Raw genomic sequence first — 19803 nt, 5'->3', positions numbered from 1 at the left:
TATTGCTATTTACAAAGGGGTGTATATTCTATTTATATTGGCAAATTTAACTTGCAACATGGCCTTTAATAGCCTACTAATAACAACAACCATAATAATAGTAAAGGTCATGATTATCATCATCATCATCATTAATTGGACAATTATACAACATTTAAAAGCTTGTTTTTGCATAACACTACACAAGCCTACTATTATAAGGGAGGGAGAACTACCTTTGCAATGTTCAACAATATCTATTCAAGCTGAAACACTCATTTTATTCCAATTTTAAGCACCTTGGCCCCCAACCAAATGAACTGCCAATAAGCCAACATTCCATTCAAACAATGCAGTCAATCCATAGCCATACGGTATACTTACTGAAATCAGTAGACCAGAGGACTAAAACAAGTTGTAAATGCAACAAGTACTGAAATTAGCTTTTAAACAGCAACATTTTCTCTCAGCCTCATTGCAAAATGTGTAGAATTGTCGGATGCGTAGCACTGTTTCCCCCCAGAAAAGGGGCTCTTGCTCAGACCTTGCGGACGCCCCGCGAAACTGCGGTACGCCACTGACCTTACCTCGTCAGGCTGGCTGTGTTGGATGGTGAAATTATTGCTCACCGGTGCCACACCCCCTTCTTCTCTGTAGCGTATGGTATATTCCAATGATGCTGAGTTGGTGATTGTGTCCACCAGGGAAGATTTTTTTTTAAAGATGAACAGTTGAATCCTAACCATTAGAAAAAAGCTAATCACACGCGTTCCGCTCTACATATCAAACGCTGTCTTGCCATTCTCTTCGACACATTCACCGGAGCATCATAGCCTATTCAGCTGAAGCGAGCGTAGCTCAACCGTCATCATTGCGTTATTTGCCAAGGATACACGAGGATACAGCATATAATAATGTGAACAGTCTTCTTATTTCTAATGAAGTGAAACTATGGCATGGGAATAAGCCTCCGGTATGGTCACATCACGAAAAGGTGAGCCATTTGTCTACTAGCTACTGCTTTCAGCCTGTGTCTATCGTAGAATTGCTACGTGGCGCGCTATATTCTACTGTATCGCTCCTGAATCGTGGTATCCTCAGGTGCAAAAACATTCGAGAAAGGGATTGTAGGCTATAGTGAGTGCAGTGATAGCCCCGTATCAATACACAAGGTGCCGTCTAGGCTATGGGATATTCCCATTCGGTGGGCCCGTGGTGCTAATGGACATTATCTTTATGTTCCTAGCTGGTGATACCAACTCTGAGGAAAGGACATTCTGTCGTAGCCTACCTAAACGTGACCATTTCGCTAACGGCTACAGACTCCACCTGTCCCGTAAACTTTACAGACAGCAAGGTAATTGGAGTTGCCATGTTGGTCAGCAATGAACCAGTGCATTACAATATATTTATTAGGCTTACATTGTACGTTAAGGTTAGGCTATAATGTAGCTTAACTTGTGTATCGTATTGTTAGTAGTGTGTAACCTAGTATTAGTAGTAGTATTATACATTCAGTAATGTCGGCAGTTCTGCGAATATAGACTTATCAGTATCAGTCGATCAGCTTTCTCGGGTAAAGATGCAGACAAGTAGCCTATGTAAAATGTTATACTAATGCACTTGGCTTGATGACATGACCAGAAACAAAATATATTTGACAACTTTCAAAGATGAAACAAACATACAATTCAGATATTATTATAAAAATGATTTTATCTATGACAGTTTGTAAAATTGCTGCTATCTGTTGACAACCTTGTGCAAGACTGGCAACTGACATATTTCTTACTCAGCCGTGTAATAGCTTTAATAACATGTTTAATTGAAAACAACTGTTACATATATGTTACCTGCAATTATGATTTTTTTTTTTTTTTTACATGATAACGCTACTGAGTATGATGGCATTTATTGGCATTCATTTGCTCTCAGGAGCCACCTGAAACACACAGGCTCTGGGCTATTATAGTCAGAGGCAATGCTGAGCTTCCATTACTGCATTTTTGGAAAATGTTAATTATATTAATCTGCATTGAGTAGGCTAGATTAAACCACTGCAGATGTGCTATGCGAAAGCCATATTCATGTACCGTTATGTAAGCCTACCTCATGTAGTGTAATGGATGATATTCTTGATATTCTTATCAAATGCTATGAACCTCTTGAATAGATCAATCCGAATATCATCTGAATAAAACAGCTCTAAAATCTAAATACCAGTAGGCCTATTGGATTGATAAACAGTGTGACCACAGTTAATTTTCTAGATAAAAGGACAGTCATTTTGTTTTAGAGTTATTGAGTTTAAAATCTATATAAGCAAGTCCCAGTGTGTTTTGAGAAGTCATGTACTGTACCCTGAATTCAGTGTGGTTTACATTGGCTGCTTGATGATGTACAATCTTCCCTTGCCTTATTTCTCACCCATTTCAATTTAATCACTGGGTTTAGCTGTAGAGAAATATTGGGGAAAAAATAGATACTGTTACATATCGCAATATTATATTGGATGATATTATATCAATACTTAGACTTTTTGTTGTTGTTGCTAGGTAGCGTTAGCTAACGCTAGTCGGCTGTACCAGTGCCAAAACTACAGTATTTTTCATCTTATAGCTTGTTATCCATCTTCTTTTGAAATAGTGAGTCAATATGTTTTCAGCACTTTTATTTTCAAGACTGATCAAAACACATTTTCTCGTGCTGTGCTATCTCCTGTCTCTCTGCTGTAGACATAAAGTGAGCAATATGTTTGGAACATCAGATCACAATAAAATTGCAGTAACAAATCGCAATACATATAGAATCGTGAGAATTGGGAGAATTGAAATACATATTGTACCGGCACCTGCTTCATTCCGCCAATTAGGTTCCTTTTTAATAAGTAGTGTAACTTGGTGCAAAAAAACATTCTGTCATAAAGGGCACTTCATCAAAAACATGTTTTCCCATCTCAAGAGGTTCAATTATAAAAACACTATAGTAAGTGCCTATTAAGTGTCAAATAAAGTAAGAGTTGATGACTTCATCTCAAATCAGCCATAAATTCCCTTTTGACAGGGGGAATGGAAGCTTGTTGTGTGAAACAGGGAGGGGCAATTGATTGCAAGCTTGACATTCTTTTAATTGTTAAAACATTTCTAGCCTGTCTATCTATGTGCCATCAAACACCTGCAGCATATCCAGAATGCTGCAGCCTACCTGGTGTTTAACCTTCCCAAGTTCTCCCATGTCACCCCGCTCCTCTGCACACTCCACTGGCTTCCAGTCGAAGCTCGCATCCACTACAAGACCATGGTACTTGCCTATGGAACAGCAAGAGGAACTGCCCCTCCCAACCTTCAGGCTATGCTCAAACCCTACACCTTAACCAGAGCACTCCATTCTGGCTCCTCTGGTCTTTTGGCCCTCCCACCACTACTGGAGAGCACCTCCTGCTCAGCCCAGTCCAAGCTCTTCTCTGTCCAGGCACCCTAATGGTGAAACCAGCTTCCCCCTGAAGCTAGGACAGCAGAGCCCCTGCCTATCTTCCAAAAACATCTGAAACCCTACCTCTTCAAAGAGTATCTTAAATAATCCCCCTTAGTAGCTCTGACTTTGCTGACAGCTACTTTATTGAGGAGAAATGTACTTTCTATGCCTGTGATATGTGGTTGTCCCACCTAGCTATCTTAAGATGAATGCACTCACTTTAAGTCACTCTGAATAAGGGTGTATACTAAATGACAAACATTTTAATGTAACAGGGTTGACCTTTTATGCTCAACCCGCTTAGTTTCACATCACAAAACACCAGAACATGTCCAAAAAGAGTACAAGCAGCTCACCTGCTTTTACACTATGATTTGACCGTTCAATGTTTCTTTAGAAAAAAAATATTTTGAAAGGAATAGTTTCACCATATTAAAATGAGAGTTTTGTGTCCGTAACAGGGTTGACCTTAAAATTAGGGACAGGGTTTTTGTTAAACTTAAAATTAATCACATTAAATAAATAATCATCTTCAGAAATTACTTTGTCAAAGCAACAAAATAACAAGGGCTTTACAATGATCGTGAACACTGCATTTTGGCACTTTAGCAAGTCTTTATTCATATAAAAAATATAAATTATTGAAAACTCAGGGTTTCAAGCTTTTAAAATTCAATATTTGTGCACAATTTATACTTAATTAAAATATCAAAGGGACGCAAAAGACACTCCTTTCGTGGAATGACCCACCTAAGTATCGTGATAATATCGTATTTTGAGGTCCCTGGTCATTTCCAGCCCTAGAGAAACGCACAAATGCAAGTTTTGAAATGATTAGGACATAAAAAGCTTGCTTATGTTATTCTGCATTTATGGCTAAGCACATCAGCTAAGATTCAGAATAGGTCTTACAGATTGTACAGAAACACAGTTTGATTTGTATGATGCTAAAGCAAGACCTGCCCATCTTACGTATCAAAACAAGTCATTGCACTTGGTTAGTCTTCTGCATAATCTATCTTTAATATATATTTAATAACGCCAACAGTGCTTTTGTTTCTAGACCTTCATTTCACAAAAGAAACCTTCAGTTATTATACTGAACAAAAATATAAATGCAACATACATTTTTTTAAAAGATTTTACTGAGTTACAGTTCATATAAGGAACTCAGTCAATTGAAATCAGTTAATTAGGCCCTAATCTATGGATTTCACATGACTGGGAATACAGATATGCATCTGTTGGTCAAAGATACCTTAAAATAAAAGGTACGAGCATAGATCAGAATACCAGTCAGTATCTGGTGTGACCACCATTTGCTTCATGCAGCGTGACACATCTCCTTCGCATAGAGTTGATCAGGCTGTTGATTGTGGCCTGTTGAATGTTGTCCCACTCCCCTTCAATGTCTGTGCAAAGTTGCTGGATATTGTCGGGAACTACAGTCGTGGCCAAAGGTTTTGAGAATGACACATATTCATTTTTACAAAAAATCTGCTGCCTCAGTTTGTATGATGGCAATTTGCATATACTCCAGAATGTTATGAAGAGTGATTAGATGAATTGCAATTAATTGCAAAGTCCCTCTTTGCCATGCAAATGAACTGAAATCCCAAAAACATTTCCACTGCATTTCAGCCCTGCCACAAAAGGACCAGCTGACAGCATGTCAGTGATTCTTGCATTAACATACGTGTGAGTGTTGACGAAGACAAGGCTGGAGATCACTCTGTCATGCTGATTGAGTTCGATTAACCTCTCTAGTACATGTGGGACGAACTCGTCCCACCTACGTAACAGCCACTGAAATCCAGTGGCGCGATTTTTGAATCGTTAGAAATGCTATAACTTCAATTTCTCAAACATATGACTATTTCACAGCTATTTAAAGACAAGAATCTCGTTAATCTAACCCCACTGTCCGATTTCAAAAAGGCTTTACAACAAAAGCAAAACATTAGATTATGTTAGCAGAGTACCCAGCCAGAAAAAATCAGACACCCATTTTTCAAGCTAGCATATCATGTCACATAAACCCAAACCACAGCTAAATGCAGCACTAACCTTTTATAATCTTCATCAGATGACACACCTAGGACATTGTGTTATACAATACATGCATGTCTGTTCAATCAAGTTCATATTTATATCAAAAACCAGCTTTTTACATTAGCATGTGACGTTCAGAAAAAGCATAACCACCGCAAACTTCCGGTGAATTTACTAACAGTTTGCTAAATTACTCACGATAAACGTTCACAAAAAGCATAACAATTATTTTAAGAATTATAGATACATTACCCCTCTATGCACTCGATATGTCCGATTTTAAAATAGCTTTTCGGATGAAGCACATTTTGCAATAATCTAAGTACATAGCCCGGCATTACAGGGCTAGCTATTTAGATACCCACCCAGGTCAGCATCCACCAAAATCACATTTCCTATAAGAAAGATGTTCTTACCTTGCTTGTTCTTCATCAGAATACACTGCCAGGACTTCTACTTCAATAACAAATGTTGGTTTGGTCCCAAATAATCCATCGTTATATCCAAACAGCGACGTTTTGTTCGTGAGTTCTAGAATGCTTCTTCGCGGTGTCGCGCATGGCGCATTGGCGTGTCAAAAATGTCTAAATATTCCATTACCGTACTTCGAAGCATGTCAACCGCTGTTTAAAACCAATTTTTATGCCATTTATGTCGTAGAGAAGTGATAATATTCCGACCGGGAGTATGCATTGAGCCTAAACAGCCGAATAAAATTTCTCCTCAGAAGCGACTCATGCACGCGCATCATTGAAAGGTCCTCCGAGCATCCACTTACAAAAGGCGATAATATGTTTCAACCTGAGGTTCCCTCGTAAACCTTCAGTTATTTCGCGGGCTCTGAGAGCCTATTGGAGCCCTGGGAATTGTCACGTTACAGCTAAGATCCTTACTTTTCAATAAAAAGAGGTAAGACGCACGACTCCTTGTCAGACAGGGTACTTCCTGCTTGAAACCTTGTCAGGTTTTTGCCTGCCATAGGAGTTCTGTTATACTCACAGACACCATTCAAACAGTTTTAGAAAATTCAGAGTGTTTGCATATTCTAGCTTCTGAGTTGGTGTAGGAGGCAGTTAAAAATGGGAACATATTTTTTCCAAAATTCTCAATACTGCCCCCTATACCAAACAGGTTAACACACTGGAAGCTTCAAAAGGAGGGTGGTGCTTGGAATCATTGTTCTTCCTCTGTCAAACATGGTTACCTGCAAGGAAACACGTACCATCATTGTTTTGCCTAAAAAGGGCTTCACAGGTAACCAATCAACCATTTATCGGATCATCAAGAACTTCAAGGAGAGCAGTTCAATTGTTGTGAAGAAGGCTTCAGGGCGCCCAAGAAAGTCCAGCAAGCGCCAGGACCGTCTCCTAAAGTTGATTTAGCTGCGGGATCGGGGCACCACCAGTACAGAGCTTGCTCAGGAATGGCAGCAGACAGGTGTGCGGGCATCTGCCTGCACAGTGAGGCGAAGACTTTTGGAGGATGGCCTGGTGTCAAGAAGGGCAGCAAAGAAGCCACTTCTCTCCAGGAAAAACATCAGGGACAGACTGATATTCTGCAAAAGGTACAGGGATTGGACTGCTGAGGACTGGGGTAAAGTAATTTTCTCTGATGAATCCCCTTTCCGATTGTTTGGGGCATCCGGAAAAAAGCTTGTCCGGAGAAGACAAGGTGAGCGCTACCATCAGTCCTGTGTCATGCCAACAGTAAAGCATCCTGAGACCATTCATGTGTGGGGTTGCTTCTCAGCCAAGGGAGTGGGCTCACTCACAATTTTGCCTAAGAACACAGCCTTGAATAAAGAATGGTACCAACACATCCTCCGACAGCAACTTCTCCCAACCATCCAGGAACAGTTTGGTGACGAACAATGCTTTTTCCAGCATGATGGAGCACCTTGCCATAAGGCAAAAGTGATAGCTAAGTGGCTCGGGGAACAAAACATTGATATTTTGGGTCCATGGACCTTAATCCCATTGAGAACTTGTGGTCAATTCTCAAGAGGCGGGTGGACAAACAAAAACCCACAAATTCTGACAAACTCCAAGCATTAATTATGCAAGAATGGGCTGCCATCAGTCAGGATGTGGCTCAGAAGTTAATTGACAGCATGCTAGGGCGTATTACAGAGGTCTTGAAAAAGAAGGGTCAGCACTGCAAATATTGACTCTTTGCATCAACTTCATGTAATTTTCAATAAAAGCCTTTGACACTTATGAAATGCTTGTAAATATACTTCAGTATTCCATAGTAACATCTGACTAAAATACCTAAAGACACTGAAGCAGCAAACTTTGTGGAAATTAATATTTGTGTCATTCTCAAAACTTTTGGCCACGACTGTAGAACATGCTGTTGTACACATTGATCCAGAGCATCCCATACATGCTCAATGTCTGGTGAGTATGCAGGCCATGGAAGAACTGGGACATTTTCAGCTTCCAGGAATTGTGTACAGATTTTTACAACATGGGGCCGTGCATTACAATCCTTAAACTTGAGGGGATGGCCGCGGATGAATGGCACGACAATGGGCCTCAGGATCTTGTCACGTTATCTTTGTGCATTCAAATTGCCATGGATAAAATGTATTTGTGTTTGTTGTCTGTAGCTTATGCCTACCCATACATAACCCTATCGCCATCATGGGGCACTCTGTTCACAATGTTGACGTCAACAAACCGCTCGCCCACATGATGCCATACACGTGGTCTGCGGTTGTTAGGACAAATTCTCTAAAACGACATTGGATGCGGCTTATGGTAGAGAAATGAACATTCAATTCTCTAGCAACAGCTCTGGAGGACATTCCTGCAGTCAGCTTGTCAATAGCACACTCCTTCAAGACTGTTGGAAAAACATTCCAGGTGAAGCTGGTTGAGAGAATGTCAAGTGTGTGCAAAGGGTGGCTACTTTGAAGAATCTCAAAAAGAAAATATATTTAGATTTGTTTAACACTTCTTTGGTTACTACATGATTCCATATGTGTTATTTCATAGTTTTGATGTCTTCACTATTATTCTGCAATAATACCCTAACCCTAACCCATGGTCAAAATAAAGAAAAACCCTTGAATGAGTAGATGTCCAAACTTTAGACTGGTACTGTATATTCCCATGGGGTCCCGTGTATCTCAGTTGGTAGAGCATGGAGCTTGCAACGCCAGGGTTGTGGGTTAGATTCCCATGCAGAACCAGTATGAAAAATGTATGCACTTACTACTGTAAGTTTCTCTGGATAAGACCATCTGCTAAATTAATAAAATGTAAAAAATATTAAACTAATGGGAGATGCCGTTGGGTTATTCTTTCTTTTAATGTCCAAGGAAATATGTAAACATATTGGTGGGACATTTGATGTCTAAAGGTGGCGAAAACAAGAGTATTAGTATGCATATTTGCAATTCCTAAATGGAAGTAATGTGATGTTGACCTCCTCACTGACCACCCCTAGGCATATCTTCTCAATGTATGAGACACAAGACTACTGTATGTGTCATTGTCGAGTATGGCCTGCTTTTTTGCAGAAAAGTACAAGGTGACACTTTATTTACAAGTCTGGTTATGAATTCCTAATACATTATCACATAGTTTCAGAACCATTAAATTAAGTAAATACATATGGCCTGTTCACTTGCCCTGGTAATATATGGTTTAGTGTCAGTATTGGTGGTGGTACTGTTGGTAGCGCTGGTATTTGTAGTTATATCACTACTTACTAGTTGCATCAAATATGAACTCTCCCTCTCTCCCATTGGCATTGAAACAACCAATTGTTTTCATGTCTGCCTAACCTTATTCTGAGTTATTTATGTTCACTTTGTATTCAACTGATAAAATAAAAACTGAATTTGAATTGAAGTTTGAGTAATATTTCCCATAGTTTATAATATTTTGTTTTCTCCCCGTATCATGTGGTTGTATAAGCAGGATTTTATTTTCCCAAACAGCCTTTTCTGCCCAACGTCAACTGCCTATTTTCTATTCAATTATTTGTCTCCACCTCTTCCACCCATGCTTGTCTGTTGATCGCTGTACATTTTTCTTCTCAAATTATGCCATTGGCATACCCTGTAGTCAAAGGGATTGTAGTCTTTACAGCAAAGGTAATAATTTCACCCCCCCCCCCCCCCCCCCCACCATCCTCTCCATAGCCTCCCACTTCAGCGGTGGCTTTCTCTACCTACAGTACCTCTCCATACAGTAACCATCCCATACAACTACTGTATTATGCCTCTCATCTTTCCTAATTTTACGGTCTGATGGGTGAAAATATATTTGTTTAAATTTATCTTGTACATGGTGTTATGTCCCCATATTAACCTATATAATTTGGGTCATGTTAGTTTGGCTTCATGCATTTCTAGATTTAGTTTTTATCAGGAAGGTACTGATCATATAGTAGTTGAGACTAAACAATTACTGTTTTTTGAGTCTCTAAATGGTATTGATAGAAATGATCCAGTTTAAAAACAAATTACACTGAACAGAAATATAAACTCAACATGTAAAGTATTTGTCCTGTGTTTCATGAGCTGAAATAAAAGATACCAGAAATATTTCATGCAAACAAAAAGCTTATTTCTCTCATTCTGTGTACAAATTTGTTTACGTCTCTGTTAGGGAGCGTTTCTTCTTTGCCAAGATAATCCATCAACCTGACAGGTGTGGCATATCAAAAAGCTGATTAAACAGCGTGATCATTACACAGGTGCACCTTGTGCTGCGGACAATAAAAAGTGCAGTTTTGTCACAGATGTGTTGACTGCAGGCATGTCCACCAGAGCTGATGCCAGAGAATTAAATGTTAATTTCTCTACCATAAGTCGCTTCCAACGTCGTTTTAGAGAATTTGGCAGTATGTCCTACCGGCCTCACAACTGCAGACCACGTGGTACACACCAGCCCAGGACCTGCACATCCGTCAAGTCTCTCTTGACTTCAGAGGATATAGTCATAAAGTGAATATCAGTACTACACCATAACTTGTATCATGCCATACAGTAGAGTGACACACTACATCTCTTATGGGTGGCAGGTAGCCTAGTTGGGCCAGTAACTGAAAGGTCGCTGGTTCGAATCCCTGAGTTGACTAGGTGAAAAACATATGCCCTTGAGCAAGGCACTTAACCCTAATTGCTCTTGTAAGTCGCTCTGGATAAGAGTGTCAGTTAAATTACTATATGAAAATGATATACAGTACTTGGCTTAGGCAGGAGCTCCTTTCTTCATTCATTGAACCATGATTTACTGTACTTTGAAAAAGCACCTGTGTTGAATACAGCAACATGTGTAGGCTAGAGGTTAAAAGAGATTTTGAAGAGCTCTTGATACCAGAGATATCTTTGAGTTCTGTGTATGGAAAACCCGATGTCGTATTTGTTTGCACTTGTATAACCTATCCAAAAAGTGTTTGCTCAAATATATTAATTGGACTCTAGGGAGAAAGTTGATCAGCTTCTGTTGTTCTCTTTAAATGCTAATGAGGAGGAATTAAACTTTTCCTTTAAATTATTTTGCTTACCTTTCCCATTCGATTTACATTATGTATAAACTGAGACTAATGACTCTAGGTTTGAATAAAGTGGAGCTGGTATCAGACAAAACAAAATAGTGTTTGTTTTGAACAACTGAAGATTTTCAAAGTTTACCTCGCCACTAGAGACCAATGAACAAAGGGAGTGCATCTGGTCCACTGGAGTCTTACAACAGAAGAGCTAAAGTAACAACATCTACAAATATTGACTCACAAAAGAACTCAGTGATATCTATTAAGATCTCTGGTTCTTATCACAGAGGGATCAGAACAAAGGACCAGACAAGATGCTTTCTGATGATTAGATGATTCAGAAGAACGTGCAAGGATAAGGAAGCTCTGCTGTGGAGATTATTCAAGTAAACTACAGTAACGCACCAAAGTGAAATAAACGAATGATGATGACGAAGAGGAAATGACAGTCTTATATTTTTTCTAATGAGTTTTGACTGGTGTGTGATTTAGTGTGTTCAGTACATGGCACATATATTCCATGTCTAGCACAGATGATTGGTTTGAGGGACGGGCTTTGGAAGGGCCGGCCTAGCAGAGTGGATGGAAGACTGGGAGCAGCCAGCTGCGATGCATGGGGGAACGCACAGTGGAGAGAGGTGCTTGACAGACGTGCCGGTAAGGATAGTGAATGTGTTGTATCTAAGGGCTTGTCCATGAGGGAAGGATGGAGCCAAAGTTGAATGTCAAATGGTAGACTGTTGAGAGATGACTAAAGCGTGAGTGTCATACAGACATTTGACATTGGAAGATTCTGAGTGACACCTTCTTACACTCTAAATGGCCGATTTGCAGCTGCAGCACAATGTAATGAGGACCCTGAAAGTGGAAGCTGTGGGTCATACAATAAATTGTTAGCTGGTGCCTGGCAAAAGCGCACGTGTCAGAGTAATGCCTCTGTACATTCCTCCATTTGATACATGGCTTGGGAATAAAGTGGATGTATGCCTTTTTATAGGAGTGATCTATTCATCCTTACAATAAGATGCCATTCTCATAAGAGATCCCTCTACTTTACTGATAACCCTGGTGCCCCAAACTAGGCTTGTAATGTGAGCGAACATCAAGAAAAACATTAGTGCTTCTGTTGTAATCCATCTTGAGATCCATGTTGTGTGCGTTGCACACGACTCATTTCACTGGTACCACGCAACCATGTGTTCGTTCTTTTTTCCATCTATGGCATACCATTTGATTATTTGACATACAGGTTTTACTCTCTCAATGATTTGTATTTAAACATTGAAACAGTGTTGTCAAGAGTGATCATGTCCTCTGATATAAACAGCGGTACCACCCACAGACTCTAGCAAGAACTCTCCAGGTGTTTTCAAATCATAGTTCTAGTGCTTTCAGTTCAAGTCCATTATGTTTCAATGTCTACTGGCAGTTTAGAGCATAAGAACAGAGATTGCTTGTGTAATTTGCTCTGAACTTCAGGACCAGAAATGGTGGGGAGCACCCTTAAAACCAAGTTGTACCATTCGTCAAACTGCAAATTAAACCAGCCAATAAAAGGCTTGTACTAGTTCCCATAAACCACCAAGCATTTCTGCATAGGGTGATACATGCCATGCTTCTAAGCCTAGCACACTGAATTTCATGTTGAGCTAGATCTGCCCACATTCTGGGTGGGTTGCCATGGGGCTTGCTGATAAAAAAAGGTTACTGTCAGGTTGCTTAACGAATCACACCATTAGATGTTTGTATAAGGGAGGAGCTCCCCTGAGTTAGAGGCTGCCTACAATAGCCTACAAGGAGCAGAAGAAATCAATTGCTACTACTCAGATTACAGGAAATATTAGGGTGTCATCTCATTCGTAACAGATAATCGTAACAGACATTGTTCCGTAAATAGGTACGGTAGACAGCTGGTGGACAAGACTATTGTATCGCCCATGGTTTTCCTCGGTAATATTGAATTATGCATACATGTACTCACCATCAAGCACACCATAGGCTTTCATTTTAGTTTTTTGTAGTTATTGTCTAATACATGTTATATACTTTATATGTTATATACTTTAATTCCTACCAATACATCTTTGTAGAGTATTAGGTTTATAATTTTAGGGAATCCAATCTTCTATGAACAGCAGGCTGATGCATTGGGCCTCTTTTGAGCCCCAGAAACAAACATGTATCTTTAAAGGAGATAAATCAATGCCTTCAGCACTTAATTTGATAGCCTCATGTAGCTAACAGTCCATTAGGCGCTGTGACAACCCAGAGCACCCTGTGAATGTTTACGATCCGTAGGTGTCAAAGCACAACGGGAAAGTCACAGTGAAACATGCTGCCTGTCAGGTCGTAACCTCAAATATTCTGCAAAGCTGCAAAAGTTGAACCTGTGTCAATGGATTACTTTCTCAGGAGATGCGGCTTGTGCTAGATTCTGAAAATGGTTATTGCATTAGGAAGTCCGTCACCTTTCATTTGCGCATAACAGTGTAGGAAAGAAGATTTCAGTGCCTCCACTTGCCTCCTCCATTCCTGGGCCTGCTTCATTAGAACTGGTGTTCGGGTGGAGAGAGAGAGTGATATCTTCACAGTCCACAGGCCTGCCTGCCCTGTGACAAGGTGAAAGATGATGATCGAGTACGAGACCCCAGAGTTGTAGAAGAGCAAAGGACGAGGCGACAGTCAAGTGCAGTGGGTCCCGGCATCCAAAACAGTGCTGTGGGTGTACGTGTGTCTCTAGTTGTAGACGTCCATTAGATGTTGGCTGTGAATGATTACTTGGAGAACAGTGCTACATTTGATGAGAGCGTAACAGTAACTACACATTTTTTTTTATAGTCAAAACAAGAACTGACAGTTGATCAATCAGCAACGAAGCACGTAAAAAGTTATTTACTGATGTGTGGGTCCAGTTTATCGCTCTGAAGGCCATGCTATACAATTCCAATTCACCTACTGTATGCAATCAAAGAGGAGAGGAGAAGAACCATATAGTTGTATGCTGTGAATGTACAACAGTGTGATGTAAAGAGGCTAGCAAGCAAGAAACATCGAGAGGGAACGAGAGGTCTACTCTACGTGTTATTAAGCTGTAATCCATTATTATAGTACATCCAGTCCCCCACTCTGCTCCGCTCTGCAAGCTGTGACAACTCCATGTGAAGGGACAGGTGTCACTCAGGGTCAAAACAATCCTAGCACTCTCACTTAATTGGACTCCTGTCTTCCCTGGTGGAATGGACAGAGCAGAGCTGGTGTACTGGGAATAACCTAGTATTGGATCATCTCTATACTATACAGTAAGGGAAAAAAGTATTTGATCCCCTGCTGATTTTGTACGTTTGCCCACTGACAAAAAAATGATCAGTCATCATTTTAATGGTAGGTTTATTTGAACAGTGAGAGACAGAATAACAACAAAAAAATCCTGAAAAACACATGTCAAAAATGTTATACATTTATTTGCATTTTAATGAGGGAAATAAGTATTTGACCCCTCTGCAAAACATGAGTTAGTACTTGGTGGCAAAACCCTTGTTGGCAATCACAGAGGTCAGACGTTTGTTGTAGTTGGCCACCAGGTTTGCACACATCTCAGGAGGGATTTTGTCCCACTCCTCTTTGCAGATCTTCTCCAAGTCATTAAGGTTTCGAGGCTGACGTTTGGCAACTCGAACCTTCAGCTCCCTCCACAGATTTTCTATGGGATTAAGGTCTGGAGACTGGCTAGGCCACTCCAGGACCTTAATGTGCTTCTTCTTGAGCCACTCCTTTGTTGCCTTGGCCATGTGTTTTGGGTCATTGTCATGCTGGAATACGTATCTACAACCCATTTTCAATGCCCTGGCTGAGGGAAGGAGGTTCTCACCCAAGATTTGACTACATCACCCCGTCCATCGTCCCTTTGATGCGGTGAAGTTGTCCTGTCCCCTTAGCAGAAAAACACCCCCAAAGCATACTGTTTCCACCTCCATGTTTGACGGTAGGGATGGTGTTCTTGGGGTCATAGGCAGCATTCCTCCTCCTCCAAACACGGCGAGTTGAGTTGATGCCAAAGAGCTCCATTTTGGTCTCATCTGACCACAACACTTTCACCCAATTGTCCTCTGAATCATTCAGATGTTCATTAGCAAACTTCAGATGGGCATGTATATGTGCTTTCTTGAGCAGGGGGACCTTGCGGGCGCTGCAGGATTTCAGTCCTTCACGGCATAGTGTGTTACCAATTGTTTTCTTGGTGACTATGGTCCCAGCTGCCTTGAGATCATTGACAAGATCCTCCCGTGTAGTTCTGAGCTGATTCCTCACCGCTCTCATGATCATTGCAACTCCACGAGGTGAGATCTTGCATGGAGCCCCAGGCCGAGGGAGATTCACAGTTCTTTTGTGTTTCTTCCATTTGCGAATAATCGCACCAACTGTTGTCACCTTCTCACCAAGCTGCTTGGCGAGGGTCTTGTAGCCCATTCCAGCCTTGTGTAGGTCTACAATCTTGTCCCTGACATCCTTGGAGAGCTCTTTGGTCTTGGCCATGGTGGAGAGTTTTGAATCTGATTGACTTGATTGATTCTGTGGACAGGTGTCTTTTTATACAGGTAACAAGCTGAGATTAGGAGCACTCTCTTTAAGAGTGTGCTCCTAATCTCAGCTCGTTACCTGTATAAAAAGACACCTGGGAGCCATAAATCTTTCTGATTGAGAGGGGGTTAAATACTTATTTCCCTCATTTATGCAAATCAATTTATAACATTTTTGACATGTGTTTTTCTGGATTTTTTTGTTGTTATTCTGTCTCTCACTGTTCAAATAAACCTACCATTGAAATTATAGACTGATAATTTCTTTGTCAGTGGGCAAACGTACAAAATCAGCAGGGGATCAAATACTTTTTTCCCTCACTGTAGTTCACGCTTCCTGGGTTTCCATACAAAAAAATGGATAGTCCCGTACCCCTTCAAACATTCACCAGGGTCAGCGCACTCTCAAATGTTGTTTTTTGCCATCATTGTAAGCCTGACACGCACACACACACACACACACACACACACACACACACACACACACACACACACACACTATACAATACATTTATTAAACATAAGAATGAGTGTGAGTTTTTGTCACAACCTGGCTCGTGGGAAGTGACAAAGAGCTCTTTATAGGACCAGGGCGCAAATAATAATAATCAATAATTTTGCTCTTTATTTAGCCATCTTACATATAAAACCTTATTTGTTCATCAAAAATTGTGAATAACTCACCAATTTCGATGAGGCTCTCTTGTTCAGATATCGGTAAGTGGACTGGAGGCAGGGCAGGAAAGGGATAACAAATCCAGTTTGTGTTGTCCGTTTTGGGAAAGTACCTGTGTAATTGCGCACCCAGCTTAGGTGCTTCGCTATATTACATTTGACATTGTCCGTAAGCTTGAGTTCATTTGCACACAGAAAATCATACAATGATGGAAAGAGCTGTGTGTTGTCCTTGTTAATGCAGACAGAGAAGAGCTCCAACTTCTTAATCATAGCCTCAATTTTGTCCCTCACATTGAATATAGTTGCGGAGTCCCTGTAATCCTAGAGTCAGATCATTCAGGTGAGAAAAAACATCACCCAGGTAGGCCAGTCGTGTGAAACTCGTCATTATGCAAGCATTCAGACAAGTGAAAATGATGGTCAGTAAAGAACTTTAAGCTGGTCTCTCAATAATAAAAGAAAAAAAGTGTCAATACTTTGCCCCTTGATAACCAGCACACTTCTGTATGCTGTAAAAGTGTTACATGGTCGCTGCCCATATCATTGCATAATGCGAAAATACATGAGAGTTCAGGGGCCTTGCTTTAACAAAGTTAACCATTTTCACTGTAGTGTCCAAAATGTATTTCAAGCTGTCAGGCATTCCCTTGGCAGCAAGGGCCTCTTGGTGGATGCTATAGTGTACCCAAGTGGCATTGGGAGCAACTGCTTGCACGGGCATTACCACTCCGCTATGTCTCCCTGTCATGGCTTTTGCGCCATCAGTAAAGATACCAACACATCTTGACCACCAAAGTCCATTTGATGTCACAAAGCTATCCAGTACTTAAAAAATACCCTCTCCTGTTGTCCCGGTTTCCAGAAGAGGATGTCTTCCTTAATTGACCCCCAATAAACATAACGAACATATACCAGCAGCTGTGCCAGGCCGCCACGTCTGTTGACTCATCCAGCTGTAATGCACAGAATTCACTGGCTTGTATGCGAAGAATCACAACTGTCAGTGTCCACGCTAGCTGGGCTAGCAACAAATGTAGAATTACTGATGCTAGCATTGGATGTGCTCGTGGAAGCAGAACAACTTGTGTCGTTGACAGGTGCAGGTGTAGTACTGCTGGTAGTAGCAGTACTACCAGTAGAGCTGATATGTGACTCTATGGACACGTGCCTTACTTTTTTTTTAACCATTTATCCATTTTTGAGCAAACAGAATGAGCAGCAGCTTTGTTTGGCTACATATGGACTGTTAGTGGAATTCCCGCGAGAGAGTAATGGTTAATGCGATTGGATGTTAATTATTTTACTAGGCTACCTCTATTTGACATTGTTATTTTGCTGAACACTAGATGGTTGAATTTTATTTTGGGCTGTGAAACGAGGCTACTCAGGCGAGGAAAAAAAACATCGCCCAAATGTATAGCCCTGTTGGACAATCTAAATGGACTGTTTGAAAATGTGAATCACATTTTTATTTGGCGTACACCCGACAGCATTGCGCGTACCCCCCCAGTTTGGGTATAGCCGTTCTAGAATATTGGGTTTCTTACCTTACATATGACCCAGGCAAAAACAATGTCTCTGTCTCTTACTAGTTTTTGTACCTGCTACTTGAATGAAGCCACATCCACCTGCAGAGCTGCATTGGTGAGACATTTATGAGATGTGCTGAAGGCATCATAAATCTATCAGAATGAGCTGGGGGGCCCTTACGGCTCTTCGGACATGTAAGTATGAATTGGCCTTTACTTAGCGATGGGTCGTGGTGAGGCAGTGTTTGATTAGTGTTGTCACATGGTTGAGCTGCAGTAATGGACCGAGTGGGGCTGCTGCTGCTGCTTGTCACTGTATCCAGACACTGCTTATGACACACTGTTGTTTTATAGCCCCAGAGGATTGCCACTTAAAATGCATATCTTATTTTCACTATTTAAATGTTCTACTTTTTATTCTCTAGTGCTGTTTTTTCCATAAGGAAAAAAGATAGAGTATTAGACTTTGAAAAACATGAGTCTGTTCACTTAAAACAAGGAAACCCCTTAAATACAATAGTCATTTCTATAAGCACAGGATAATATAATGCATAAAATTGCAAATATATTCAAGGCTTATTCTTATCAATTATTTATGGGAATATATCTTCTATTGCACATTTTATGTCCCACAAATGTGCTAATTTCTGAATAAGCTTACAGTATATTAATGATTTATGATAATAACTCTTTTATGTTGAAAAAAAAATGCTATTAGACATTTAAATTAGTGGTGGTGATTTTGCCTCTGGAGAGAAAGGAAGCATGGCAACCTTGGGTAGGACTTGCCAGAATTGGGTCAACAATTTATTTGGTTGTGTGTGTGTGTGTGTGTGTGTGTGTGTGTGTACACTTGTGTGTGTGTATGCATAGTTGTTTGTGTCTGGCTGTGCGTGTTTACGTGTGTGTGTTCTTATCTGCAGTACCAGTCAAAAGTTTGGAGACACCTACTCATTCAAGGGTTTTTCTTTATTTTTACTATTTTGTACATTGTAGAATATTGGTGAAGACATAAAAACTATGAAATAACAGATATGGAATCATGTAGTAACCAAAAAAGTGTCAAACAAATTAAAATATATTTGAGATTCTTCAAAGTAGCCACCTTTTGCCTTGATGACTGCTTTGCACACTCTTGGCATTCTCTCAGCTTCATGAGGTAGTCACCTGGAATGCATTTCAATGAACAGGCGTGCCTTGTTAAATGTTCATTTGTGGAATTTCTTTCCTTCTTAATCCGTTTGAGCCAATCACTTGTGTTGTGACCAGTGGTGGAAAAAGTACCCAATTGTCGTACCTTAATAAAAAAATGACTCAAGTGAAAGTCACCAAGTAAAATCCTACTTGAGTAAAAGCATTTGGTTTTAAATGTAATTAGTATCAAAAGTAAATGTTATTGATAAAATATACTTAAGTATCAAAAGTAAAAGTATAAATAATTTAAAATGTCCTTATATTAAGAAAACCAGACGGCACCATTTTCTTTTTTTTAATTTACGGATATCTAGGGGCACGCTCCAACACTCAGACATCATTTACAAACGGAGCATGTGTTTAGTTAGTCCGCCAGATCAGAGGCAGTAGGGATGACCAGGGATGTTCTCTTGATACATGCGTGAATTAGACCATTTACCTGTCCTGCTAAGCAGTCAGGCAAAAAATAGGGAGTAAAAAGTACATCATTTTCTTTGGGAATGTAGTGAAGTAAAAGTTGTCAAAACTATAAATGGTAAAGTACAGATACTACTCAAGTAGTACTTTCAAGTATTTTTACTTAAATACTTTACACCACTCGTTGTGATAAGGTAGGGGTGGTATACAGAATATAGCCATATTTGGTAAAAGACCAAGTCCATATTATGGCAAGAACAGCTCAAATAAGCAAAGAGAAATGACAGTCCATCATAACTTTAAGACATGAAGGTCAGTCAATAATACAGAACATTTCAAGAACTTTGAAAGTTTTTCATGTACATTCGCAAAATCCATCAAGCGCTATGGTCCAA

The 19803-nt window shown here is 40.2% G+C and overlaps 1 protein-coding gene across 5 annotated transcripts in view; it reads left to right on the top strand.

The window, feature by feature from the left end:
• The first annotated feature begins 600 nt into the window (after positions 1-600).
• The window catches only part of LOC115154524 (teneurin-1), a 184939-nt gene continuing 165736 nt past the window's right edge, over positions 601-19803 (top strand). For all 5 annotated transcript variants that reach the window (XM_029700822.1, XM_029700824.1, XM_029700823.1 and 2 more), the window contains exon 1: positions 601-973. The gene's annotated coding sequence lies outside the window, so the exon portion shown is untranslated. The remainder of the gene's footprint in view (positions 974-19803) is intronic.

This window comes from Salmo trutta, chromosome 19 (genome assembly GCF_901001165.1).
Source record: "Salmo trutta chromosome 19, fSalTru1.1, whole genome shotgun sequence".
In the NCBI taxonomy this organism is placed as follows: domain Eukaryota; kingdom Metazoa; phylum Chordata; class Actinopteri; order Salmoniformes; family Salmonidae; genus Salmo; species Salmo trutta.
Note: the sequence above shows the minus strand (reverse complement) of the source record. Positions and strands in the feature narration are given on the sequence as shown.